Source organism: Eretmochelys imbricata, chromosome 10 (assembly GCF_965152235.1).
Source record: "Eretmochelys imbricata isolate rEreImb1 chromosome 10, rEreImb1.hap1, whole genome shotgun sequence".
Taxonomy (NCBI): Eukaryota; Metazoa; Chordata; order Testudines; family Cheloniidae; genus Eretmochelys; species Eretmochelys imbricata.
In genome coordinates this window covers 70158147-70168281 of record NC_135581.1, presented here as the reverse complement: position 1 = coordinate 70168281, position 10135 = coordinate 70158147, and the positions used below count along the sequence as shown (strand labels likewise).

The following is a 10135-nucleotide window of genomic DNA, read 5'->3' as shown; positions in this document are numbered from 1 at the left end:
CGCTCTCCAGCCTCCACCCTGGGCCTCCCATCTGCAGCAGGCCCCTAAGCCAAAGGGGAAACCCTGGATTTAGGGTCAGACTAAGGGCCTGGCACTGAGCTGGGGCCCTCATGGGGGCTGGGCAGGCTGCAGAGCAGTGGGGAGCCAGGCCCCTGGGCTCTCAGCAGCCAGGTACATGGGGCCTGGCAGGGGGCAGCCCCGCCCGCAGGAAAGGCAGGGCGTGCCAAGTGACTCAAGAAGAGACCAGCTCCCCTGGCCTCTGCCCCTCCCTCTCGTCACGCACCCTGTCATAAAGCCACTGGCAGTCACCGCCCACCCCTGACTGACAGGTACTGAAAGCCAATGGAAGCCAAGGATCCTGCGCTACTGAGCCACAAGCTGAGCAGCTATAGGGTGCAAGCGTTTTCCCACCCCCACGCCGGCCCACTGGCCAACCTCAAGCCGCTTTGAGGGGAGAGTGGCGTGGCCAGTCCCCAATCGAATTGCACGGGAGGTTGCTAAGGGGTAGTTGGTAGCAGGGCCGGCTCGGCTGCGGATCGATGGGAACTGGTGCCGGAAGAGTCGAGAACAGCGACCGGGCTGGGCCTACAGGTGAGGCGGGCAGGGGCGGAGACCCCACCCCAAACAGCCCGGGGGCAGGGCGGGGAGATGGGTAGCGATCGGTTGCTCTCCCTTCTTCCCGCCCCCCCCCCCCCCGCCGCCGTCTCGTGAGGGGAGTGGGCGCCGGGCAGGGACCGAGTGTCCCCCACCCCACACCCACGGGCGGGAGAAGAGCCGGGCAGGGATCCAGTGTCCGCCCCCCTCACCCTGGCCCCGCATCCATGGGGGAGGGGAAGAGCCGGGCAGGGATCGAGCCCCTCCCCCGGTTCCATGATGCGGGGGAAGAGCTGGGCATGGATCGAGTGTCATTCCCCCTCCCCCATGATGGGGGGCGGGGGGAGAGCTGCGCAGGGACTGAGGTCCCCACTCCACATCCGTCTACTGGTGGGGAGCCAGGCAGGGATATGGTGTTTTTCTCATCCCTCCTTGCATCCATCTGTGGGGTGGGGGACTTGGGCAGGAATCAAGGACCATCTTCTTTTTCCCCCATCCGTTTGGCCCTCTCCTTCCCCTATGGATGATAAGCCCTTGCCTCCCACATCAGAGAAAGGGTACCCTCATTGCACACATTGACTGGTGCTCTGTGCAGCCCTGTTCAAAATTACCCCAATGTCACAGGCTTTCACCTGTATTTTACAGAGCCCATGCCTCATGTGGGTGCATCTGACCTCCAGAATGTTCTCTGGCATTCATTATCTGCTTTCTCCCTTTCTTAACGTGCTCTTCCTCCCCCATCCCCACGACAAAAAATTCTCACCCTTCCTGAGGCTTTACGCGCTCTGGATATTTGCAACCTGTTCTCATGTCTTGCCCTCTTCCCTTCCCCTGTTTCCATTTAGCTATGCTGTTTAGTTCTTTCTTTGTAGTTCAATCCCCCCAGTTTATGAGCACTTTTATTACTTCTGTTCATCAGCATCTGTCTGTGCAGTCTACCAGGTGCAATTATTTCAGTTCTATATAAAGGGACAGTTGCCTCCGAGTTTGGTGATCAGATGCCTCTGTATGTGCAGTCCAAAATTGCATTAGTCTCTATTGCACCCATATCACATTGCAAACTCATGTTTCGTTTGGTGTCCACTGTCACCCCTAAGTCTCTTTCAGCTGTTCCTACTTTCCAAGTGTCACCTTCCCATTAGAGAAAAAGGATTATTTGCCTTAGTCTATAAATTATAGCTATCTAAGTTGTATTTCCATTTTCCTGCTTATTCCGTTAATCTCTTGTTTTCCTTGTATTATTACTTTGTTCTCACTGGTGTCTGAAGTACCCTTCTAATTTGGGATCAGCAAATTTAATAAGCCATAATCTGCCTTTCCATGTCATTTAATAAAGATCCTAAATAAAAATGTGCATAATATTAAATGCTGCACCCCTCCCATCCTCCTGTCCCCAATAATATTTGGCATTGTTAGATCACCTCCTCATCCAGGGATCTCAAAGTGCTCTGCAAAGCTGGGGTAGTTTTGCTATCTGCATTTTACAGCTTGGAAACTGAGACATAGAGGTGAAATGACTTGGGTTGCAAGTTGGTGGTGGTAGACCTGGGAACTAAAACTCAGGTCTAACTTCAGTCTGTTATTCTATCTACTGGATACCTTTCCCTCTGCTACCTCCTTCCCTGGCCAACTCCTAGCACCTGATATATTTTTGAGGCAAGGTGGGTGAGGTAATGTCTTTGATTATGCACTGAATGAGGTACACCACGTGTTGTGGTAGGCATGGGTAAATTGTGGTGTGTGTGTGGGGTTCTTCTTTAAGTTTTTATTGTAGGTGGTATCAGAGTTGTCAGTTGGTCTCATTCACATAGTCACCACAGTTGAGGATTACGATGGCACCCTCTCTTTCTGCTGATTTGATCACTAGCTAGTGGTTAGATTTCAGGGACTATATAGCAATTTTCTTGGCAGTTTAGAGATTATGATGTTTTTAAGGACTTCACAGTCAATTTGGGGGGGGTCCAATACAAGATATTACCTCACCAACCTTGTCTCTCTAATAGCCTTGGGCCAGCGCTGCCATATTTCTGGCATTCTGTAACCAACTCTAGATGTCCTTTGACTACCACTTGCGGTCTGCTCAGTTCTCAGTCTGAGAGACAGTGCTCTATCTGAGTCAGTTTGGGTTTTCCAGGTAAGATTTCATGTTTTACACTGTCAAATATTGTACTGCCGTTCATGTGTTACAACTGTTATATTTCTTTCATCAACTGATGTAACTTATTTTTTTAAAAGCTCTTCCTTGTCTGTAGTGACTAGTTCTTTATTAAACCAACAGCTATACATACATAGTTCCCGGTTTCTTTAACCTCTAGATAACTACTTGTTTTGGTTTTGATTGAAGTTATAGTTGTCCTATTGTCATGGTAAGTACCAGGATTGCTATTTCTTTTTTTTTTTTCTTTTTTTTTTTTTTAAATATATAAAAGATGACTGCCATGCTTCCTTTCTCTCACGACTGCTGGTCTAGAAATGCCTGTGAGCCGGGCTTATTAATCGAATCAACTGACTGGTACAAAGTGTTCAGTTTTTCATTTTATTCCTTTTTAACAATAGCTGTTTTATTAAGCTAAATAGCTGTTACTGCTTAATTGTCGTAACTCAGTTTCATTGAGATGGGCTGTAAAAAGGAGCTCAGCCATTTTAGAATTCTCACTGTACCCTTCCTCATTTTATTAGACCTACTTTCTTTTGTATTTGGTTGCCACTTCTAACAGCTGGACTTTGGCTAGACCTACATTCTGCACGGTTTTTTGTTTGTTTGGTTTTTTTGGTCCCCTTCTCTCCATATTTTTTTTTTTTTTCCCTTTGCCAAACCTTAACTCCTGTCAGCATAGGTATTCCACCTCTCTGAGTGGCAATAGCTAACGGGAGAAGCTCTCCTGTCAGTATAGAAGGTACTGCACTGGGGGTAGGTCGGTATAACTACGTTGCTTGGAGATGTGGATTTTCCACACCCCTGAGAGACATAGTTATGCTGAAATAAGTTGTCATGTAGACTGAGTCTCAGTGGGGGATGGAAGTTGACCCAGGCTTTACTGGTGCTGGAGAGGGATAAGCTCTCCCTGTTTCCCCTGGTCATGAAGTAGCTTCTTACAGGAAGGGCTGTGGCTGTATATCCCTTCTGTCACCATCCCCCACTGTAAAACACAGCTTCTTCTGGATGGAGCTTTGGCTTTTGAGTGAACTTTTTCTAACCCTCTTTTTCTCTTCAGGTCTGGGCTTCCTATTTAGTGAGCTAATCCAAGATGCTATCAGGTTAGCATTGCTATAAAGCATCCATAGGTGCGAGAAACACTTGTGTGACATGTAAAGACGCACCCTCAAAGATGCTTCCCTATCCTGAAGGGCACACCATCTAAAATATCAACACTGTTGTGGGTGGAGGTAATCGTTGAGGTGGATGAAGTGATGAAGGAATAACCAGAAAAACACTCTGGATTTGCTTGGCAGGTACAAGTCAAGTTGGTTCCAAGTAGAAAAGATGGGGTTTAGGTGTCTGGCCCTCAGGTGCGGTGGAGACAGCTGTGAACAAAGCAGTTAGAAATTAGTAAGTACAAAATCAGTTCCTCTCTGGATTGGGATTTGTAGCATCCATTGGCTACCTGGGCTGCTTTGTATTTAACAATTGTAAGTAAAAAGTTTGCTAATTGCAGTAATGACTCCCTTGGCCTTTCTGTTCCTCTTTTGTGTTTACAAAAGATTGCCAATTAATTTTAGTGGTGGCATTAGGATTTTATAATAAACACTTTCAGTGGCCAGTAATACTGCCAGTAATACTTACCCAGGATATATCTTGACATACAAGGTCTCAGCCTGGGCACAAACTAGCTTTTAACCAAATTTTGCTTTAGGTGGCAGGTCTAGTGGTTTCACCTGCTCATGTGCCAATATGTTGTATGGAATATTAAGGTTTTCTGAAGTTCTGTTAGTGTTTTAGAGTTATTTTCAGTTATTGTTTTGGATTTGTTCTAAAGATTATTCAGCATTACATAAAAGTTAAAAGAAAAGGAGTACTTGTGGCACCTTAGAGACAAGTACTCCTTTTCTTTTTGCGAATACAGACTAACACGGCTGTTACTCTGAAACCTGTCATAAAAGTTAAAATAAACCTCACCTGCTGCTGTTAGTCTAAAATATGCATTAACTGTTTTAATATCTCCAAAAGTTTGAAATCTGATCATCTGCACAAACAAACATTCCCCACTCTTTCTTTAAAAGCCAAATCTGGTTAAAGGTTCATCTGATGGATAAGTTAATCGTGTATTTAAAAGGGTTGATGAACTTCAGTACCAGACAACCGATTTCAATGTCAACATGCAAGGAGGGAAACAGCCGTTTAAACTAAGCTCTTTGCTTTATTAAAAAAAAAAAGCAGCCACCGTTGTCGCTGGTACATCTCCAGGGGTAGCAATGATGGGAATGCTAATGGAAAGAGGGGTGCAGGCAGTTGGCAGCATTTTAAGCACAATTTAACACTACCCAAAGGACTTCTGTACAACATGGTGCTTACAATTCTGGTACTTGCTCCAGGGTAGCACTCCCATTGCTAACATAAATTCAGTGCTGCTAGTGCTAGCAGCCGTGGTAGGAAACAAACCCAATATGTCCTATGGTAGAGAAGGCTGTATTTTTCCCCTGTGTCATTGCATACATGCAACAGTAGAACAGCTGCCTGGTACTGAAGTTGCATCACACCATTAAGATATTTCTGTTTCAGCATCTGCATCACTTCAGTTAAACAGCATGAAAATAGGTAGTCGGAAGTGGAATCACGGGGAGATCTGTCCAGGGCATTGGCATTCTTTGTCACTTTAGATTGAGCTCTCAGGAATGCTAGACTCTTCAATAATGCCTCTTTAAAAGAGCTTTTGTTGTCACTTAAATAAGGTGTTTTTACATCTTTCAGATTTGTAAGACTGAGGAAAATTAAATCTAACCAATGTATCGCAATTTCAGTTGTTTGCTTTTTACAGTTTCAGGTTGTCTGCTCAAAAAATCCCAATAATCTTTAATAGCTGGAATCTAGTTGATTTCACTTTCTGCTTCTAAAGCATTAGCTCAGTACAGCAGATTCAGATGCAATCTTTCCACGGGAATAAATTCCAAACACATTTGTGTGTACTGGAAGTAAAAATAAACATGGAAACATTCTTAGAATTGTGACAAAACTCTGCCTTAAAAAAACTAATTTGGGGGTTGAGCTTGCACCATATAATGTCTATGGAAGGCATTATGTGTGTCAAAATAACTAAATGTAATGCACACCAGTACACTGACAGTGCAAACTATTTAATTCTAATGTATACTTAATCTACAATCATAAGCTACATACTGGATGTGTGCTAAACCTCACATGTTGTATAGTACCAGCTGATGCCTCTGACCTGGCTGGAGTCTGGGGTCCCCTGGCAATATGGTATGAATGTGCCCTTCTGTAGGCAAATTGTGGCAAGAATTGGTTGGGTCATGGGATGTGGCAGTGATATTTATCCTTTGATTCATACGTAGTAGGGACAGGGTTTCAGGTTCTGCCTGGCAAGGAAAGCCATTTTAATGAACTAGAAATGCAGAGTTTAGACTTATTAAATTTGTATTGTGGTATGACCTGGTAATCCTAGTGAGAATCCCATTTTTCTAGTTGCTGTTCAGACATGCATTAATATCTGAAGTGCATATACTGTGAGAAATATGCATGATTAGTTAGGCAGAACTAAGTTAAAAGTATTAAAGTGAACTAATTTTGGGGAGGAAAATAGGCACCTAAGAACCTTTCCAGGTTACAGTACTCACTGAGTTTCACTGGGAGTTTGGCATCTCACTGCCCTTTGTGCCTTTGCAAAGATTTTTGGGGGGGGGAATGAGAGGGTGTGGAGGGTGACATTTTCTAGAAACCCAAAGATCAATGGATGGAGCTCTCGACTGAGTTGAAGGCTTTACATATCTTGCATTCCTGGTCAGTCCTCACCAGAAGCTAAGAATTGCATGTGCCAGAAGCATTCTGTGTACTGTTCTTAACTAGCTGACTATGTGTTGGGCTTCTTTAAAGTGGTCCTTGTACTTCTGCTCCTCTCAGTCTTGAAATGATGTTGCCTTGCTTTTAGTTTTTGAATTTATGAATGTAAAACTTAAAATTAAAGAGCCCCCCTAGACTCGTGCTACTAGTTTTCATTGGCTGCAAACATGCTTTGTGTGAAGGGCTCTCTGCAAGATTCCTCTTCTCATGCATGGTCCCAGAAAATGGAATTCTCTGAGCACTATTGCTGCTTGAACATTTCCTGCAAGTGCTGGGAGACTGCACAGATAACCCCGTGGGGCTTCACAGGGAGATACTGTTCACTCTAATGTTGACTGTGTAGGTATTTTTCTCTAAATATATTTTGAGGCTGGTCAGTTTGCATAGTGCTTTTGGACTTTGTCTTTTGTTTACTTTGCAGAGGAAGCTCTGGTGAGTGCTCAGCCCTGGGTGGGATGAAGTGTATCTTATCACTCAGCAGCAACTCCTACAGCTGACCAAAGAGCATCTGCAATATGCTCTGTTTCCTGTCTTCTTGGCTGAAAACAGTTCTGATGTGGGGACTTTGACAGTGCAGAGAAGGGAATCCTCAGGCTCCCTACCAGGGAAAGGGCTCAATATACATAAGGCTTGGACAGTATGACTGTGCTTTTTTAAAAATACTGTGAGGGAACCTAACAGGCCTCCTAGATAGTTACACAGGTCCTGTTTAATAGGCCTAAAAGATCAGATTATAACTTCCGTGTTGCTTCGTGTAGCCGTGACTTGATGCCAGCAGCATCCTGCCCAGGTCTTTAATGAAGTAGCATTGCACTGAAGAGACTGACTGTGCAGTAATGGAGTGCTGTTGTAAGGTGCTCTGAGATTTGTGTATTTCCCTTGTGCTTAGTGTAACTCTCTCTCCAGTGGGTAGCATGTTAGATAAATAACTTGCTACACAGTATTACACACCTGTTGGAGGAAGGATTGGTCAGTACTTTATCCACATAAATTATTTGGAGACCTATAAGGTTGCCTGGGTTTTTTGTTTGTTTTGTTTTCTGTTTAGGCAAGTTATCTATCATAACTCACGAAGTATCTATGTTGCAGTTACCCTACAAAACAAGGACAAATATTGGTTCATTCTTTGGGGTTCCAGCACATAAGGGATTCTCTACTTATTTCAGTGTTGCCAATTAAATGGGGCAGGGGCCTTGGTTCTGCTTTAATCTGATGAATCAAACAACCTGCTATTACCTTGAAGCAGAGTAACAGACTCATATCTTCTGATCCATGCATAAAGGACTTCAGCAACATCTCCCATGTGACATATCACCTGCACATCATAGATCTTGTTTCCAAACCTAATCATAGTTTTAGATAAGATAGCTCTCCGTATTCTGTGATGTGGTCAGGCTGATACACCCTAATGCGGCAAAATGCATTATGATGGTTCTATACCGAGCCTTGATAAAGGGTATTCTCAAGAAAGAATGAATGTATTTCTGAATGCAGTCTGCTTATAGGCACTAGCTTGGTTTGTCTGGTTCCCTGCTATTTCATAAGCATGTTTGTATTTTGAACTGTGGGAGCAAACATAGGGAAGGCTGGGAATGTGCTTGAGTACAGGCGAGTTTCTTTGCTTTGTAAGATAAAGAGTCAGTTGGATGCACCTTATCAAGGCAATAGCAGAGCCCTAACGGTTTTATATCCGTGTACATTTGATCTGTACACCCTGTGGTTAAATGTACTGAAATTGCCATATTTCTTTTTGACAAGCAGGAATCTGCGAGGTTCCTTTGTGGAAAGTTAATTGGAGCAGCAGTTAATATTATAGAGAATCTGTCAAATGGGTTGTGAAAACTCCAGATTTGGAACAAGGAAGACAAAATGCAAGAGCTACCTGTGATGTGTTATATCTAAAATGGTTCTGTTGAAACATGCTGCTAAGGAGAATCAAAGCAGTTTCTTTTGGGAGAAGGGAAGAAAGATTCAAGAGGCTCTGGCTGCAAACTAGATTTAAAGGGTCTCTGTTAGCAAGGCCAAAAGAGAGTCCCTACTTACAGAATTATCCAAGCAAAGTTTTCAAAAGTAAATTTGCTTAGAACGCTTAAGTGTATGGGCAAATCTCTTCAAAGTGCTTAGCTCCAAGAGTCGGTCTTTTGGATGCCAGCTGCTCTCCATAAAATCAGATGACTTACTGAACACCCCTGTCCATCTGGCCCCAGCTAGATGGTGCCTTGTGCAATGTAAACACTCTCCCAGAACCTTACAGCACCTCTACACTTTAAATATCTGGCTTGTGTGCTATGTAATGAAGAATTCAAAATCCACCAAAGGCACTAGCCAGGAAGTTTCTGTCAGAACGTGATATGAGCCAGATCCTCTGTTCTGAAGGCTGACTGACTGACCAAGCAAATCCCTCCCTTGAGCCTTGATTTTGGCACAAGCTATGAGTGGTCTTTCAGCACTGAACTGTGTGCTGCAACTTTGATTTGTTCAGTTTGCCCTCGTAGAGCTTGTCTGTACAAGCAGTTAATTCACTGCAAGCTGGGATTTGAATCTGTCCAGCAGTAGCCTGCCACTGTCTGTCTGTGGGGACCCTGCTGACGCACATTAACAGTTGCTTAATGTGCTCTGAGTGGTCTCATTTCCAAGAGGATTAGATTATCTTCACAGGTGCTAAATAAGGGGACCCTGAGTGCAGGGTTTGTCTGAGAACATGCTTCTTAGGACTTCCTGCCAAATGATCAGAAGTTCCTTAGGGTGTTCTTTCAGCTTTTGGCAGGTACCCTTTTTGTGGCATTGTCAATTGACTTGAATCTCTGAGGAAAAGGCAGAACAAAAAGTTCTTATTTGTGCTGATTGTGGATGCAAACGTTTCATGTAATTGCATAAAATTTGAAATAGCAGTTGGATAGCTTGCCATCCACATGTTACTGAGTCTGCAAGAAACAGATGTACAGTTTTATTCTTCTTGTATTTAATGCAATCCTTCGTACAGCTTGCTATTGAGATGTACGGTAACCTGTCAGTAAGAGCGGAATTTGTCCCTTGTGGAAATTACAGGTATTTGTATGCAGAAGACACCATTTAATGCATTACCAACACCGCTCTCCCCCCCCCCCCCCCGCCACAAACCAAATCTACTCCTGACACGTTAATTCTGTATGCATGAGCATGCCTGAACATAAGCAAACAGACTTTTAAAAACTAGTATTCCTGCTGTAACCTCCAATATTTAGTGCAGAGTGTGCAATTACCTTCCACTTTGTTTTACTCTCAATGGCATGTTTTCAAAAACTGTCCTAATTCAGCAGTGCCTCCTGTGGGGAGGCCTGTTGACTTCTGCCCGTTTCTTTCTTTCTCACTGACTTCTGCTACTTTTTGCATGGCTTATCCTCATCTAAATTGTCTCAAAGACTTCTGTCCTATATTTGGTTTTTGTGGACTTATTTCTTAACAGAACCCCCTAGCATTTATAGTGCCTCCCTCTGACCTATGTACAGCAGTATGTCACACTCAGCTTGGTGTGACATACTGCTG

The 10135-nt window shown here is 43.9% G+C and overlaps 1 protein-coding gene across 3 annotated transcripts in view; it reads left to right on the top strand.

Annotated features, from left to right (window-relative positions):
* Positions 1 to 486: 486 nt before the first annotated feature.
* ABHD2 (abhydrolase domain containing 2, acylglycerol lipase) overlaps positions 487 to 10135 on the top strand; it is an 88395-nt gene continuing 78746 nt past the window's right edge. For 2 of the 3 annotated variants that reach the window (XM_077829004.1, XM_077829002.1), the window contains exon 1: positions 487 to 591. The gene's annotated coding sequence lies outside the window, so the exon portion shown is untranslated. Of the gene's footprint in view, positions 592 to 2597; positions 2729 to 10135 lie in introns of all 3 variants that reach the window. The other variant, XM_077829003.1, reaches the window with a different exon arrangement.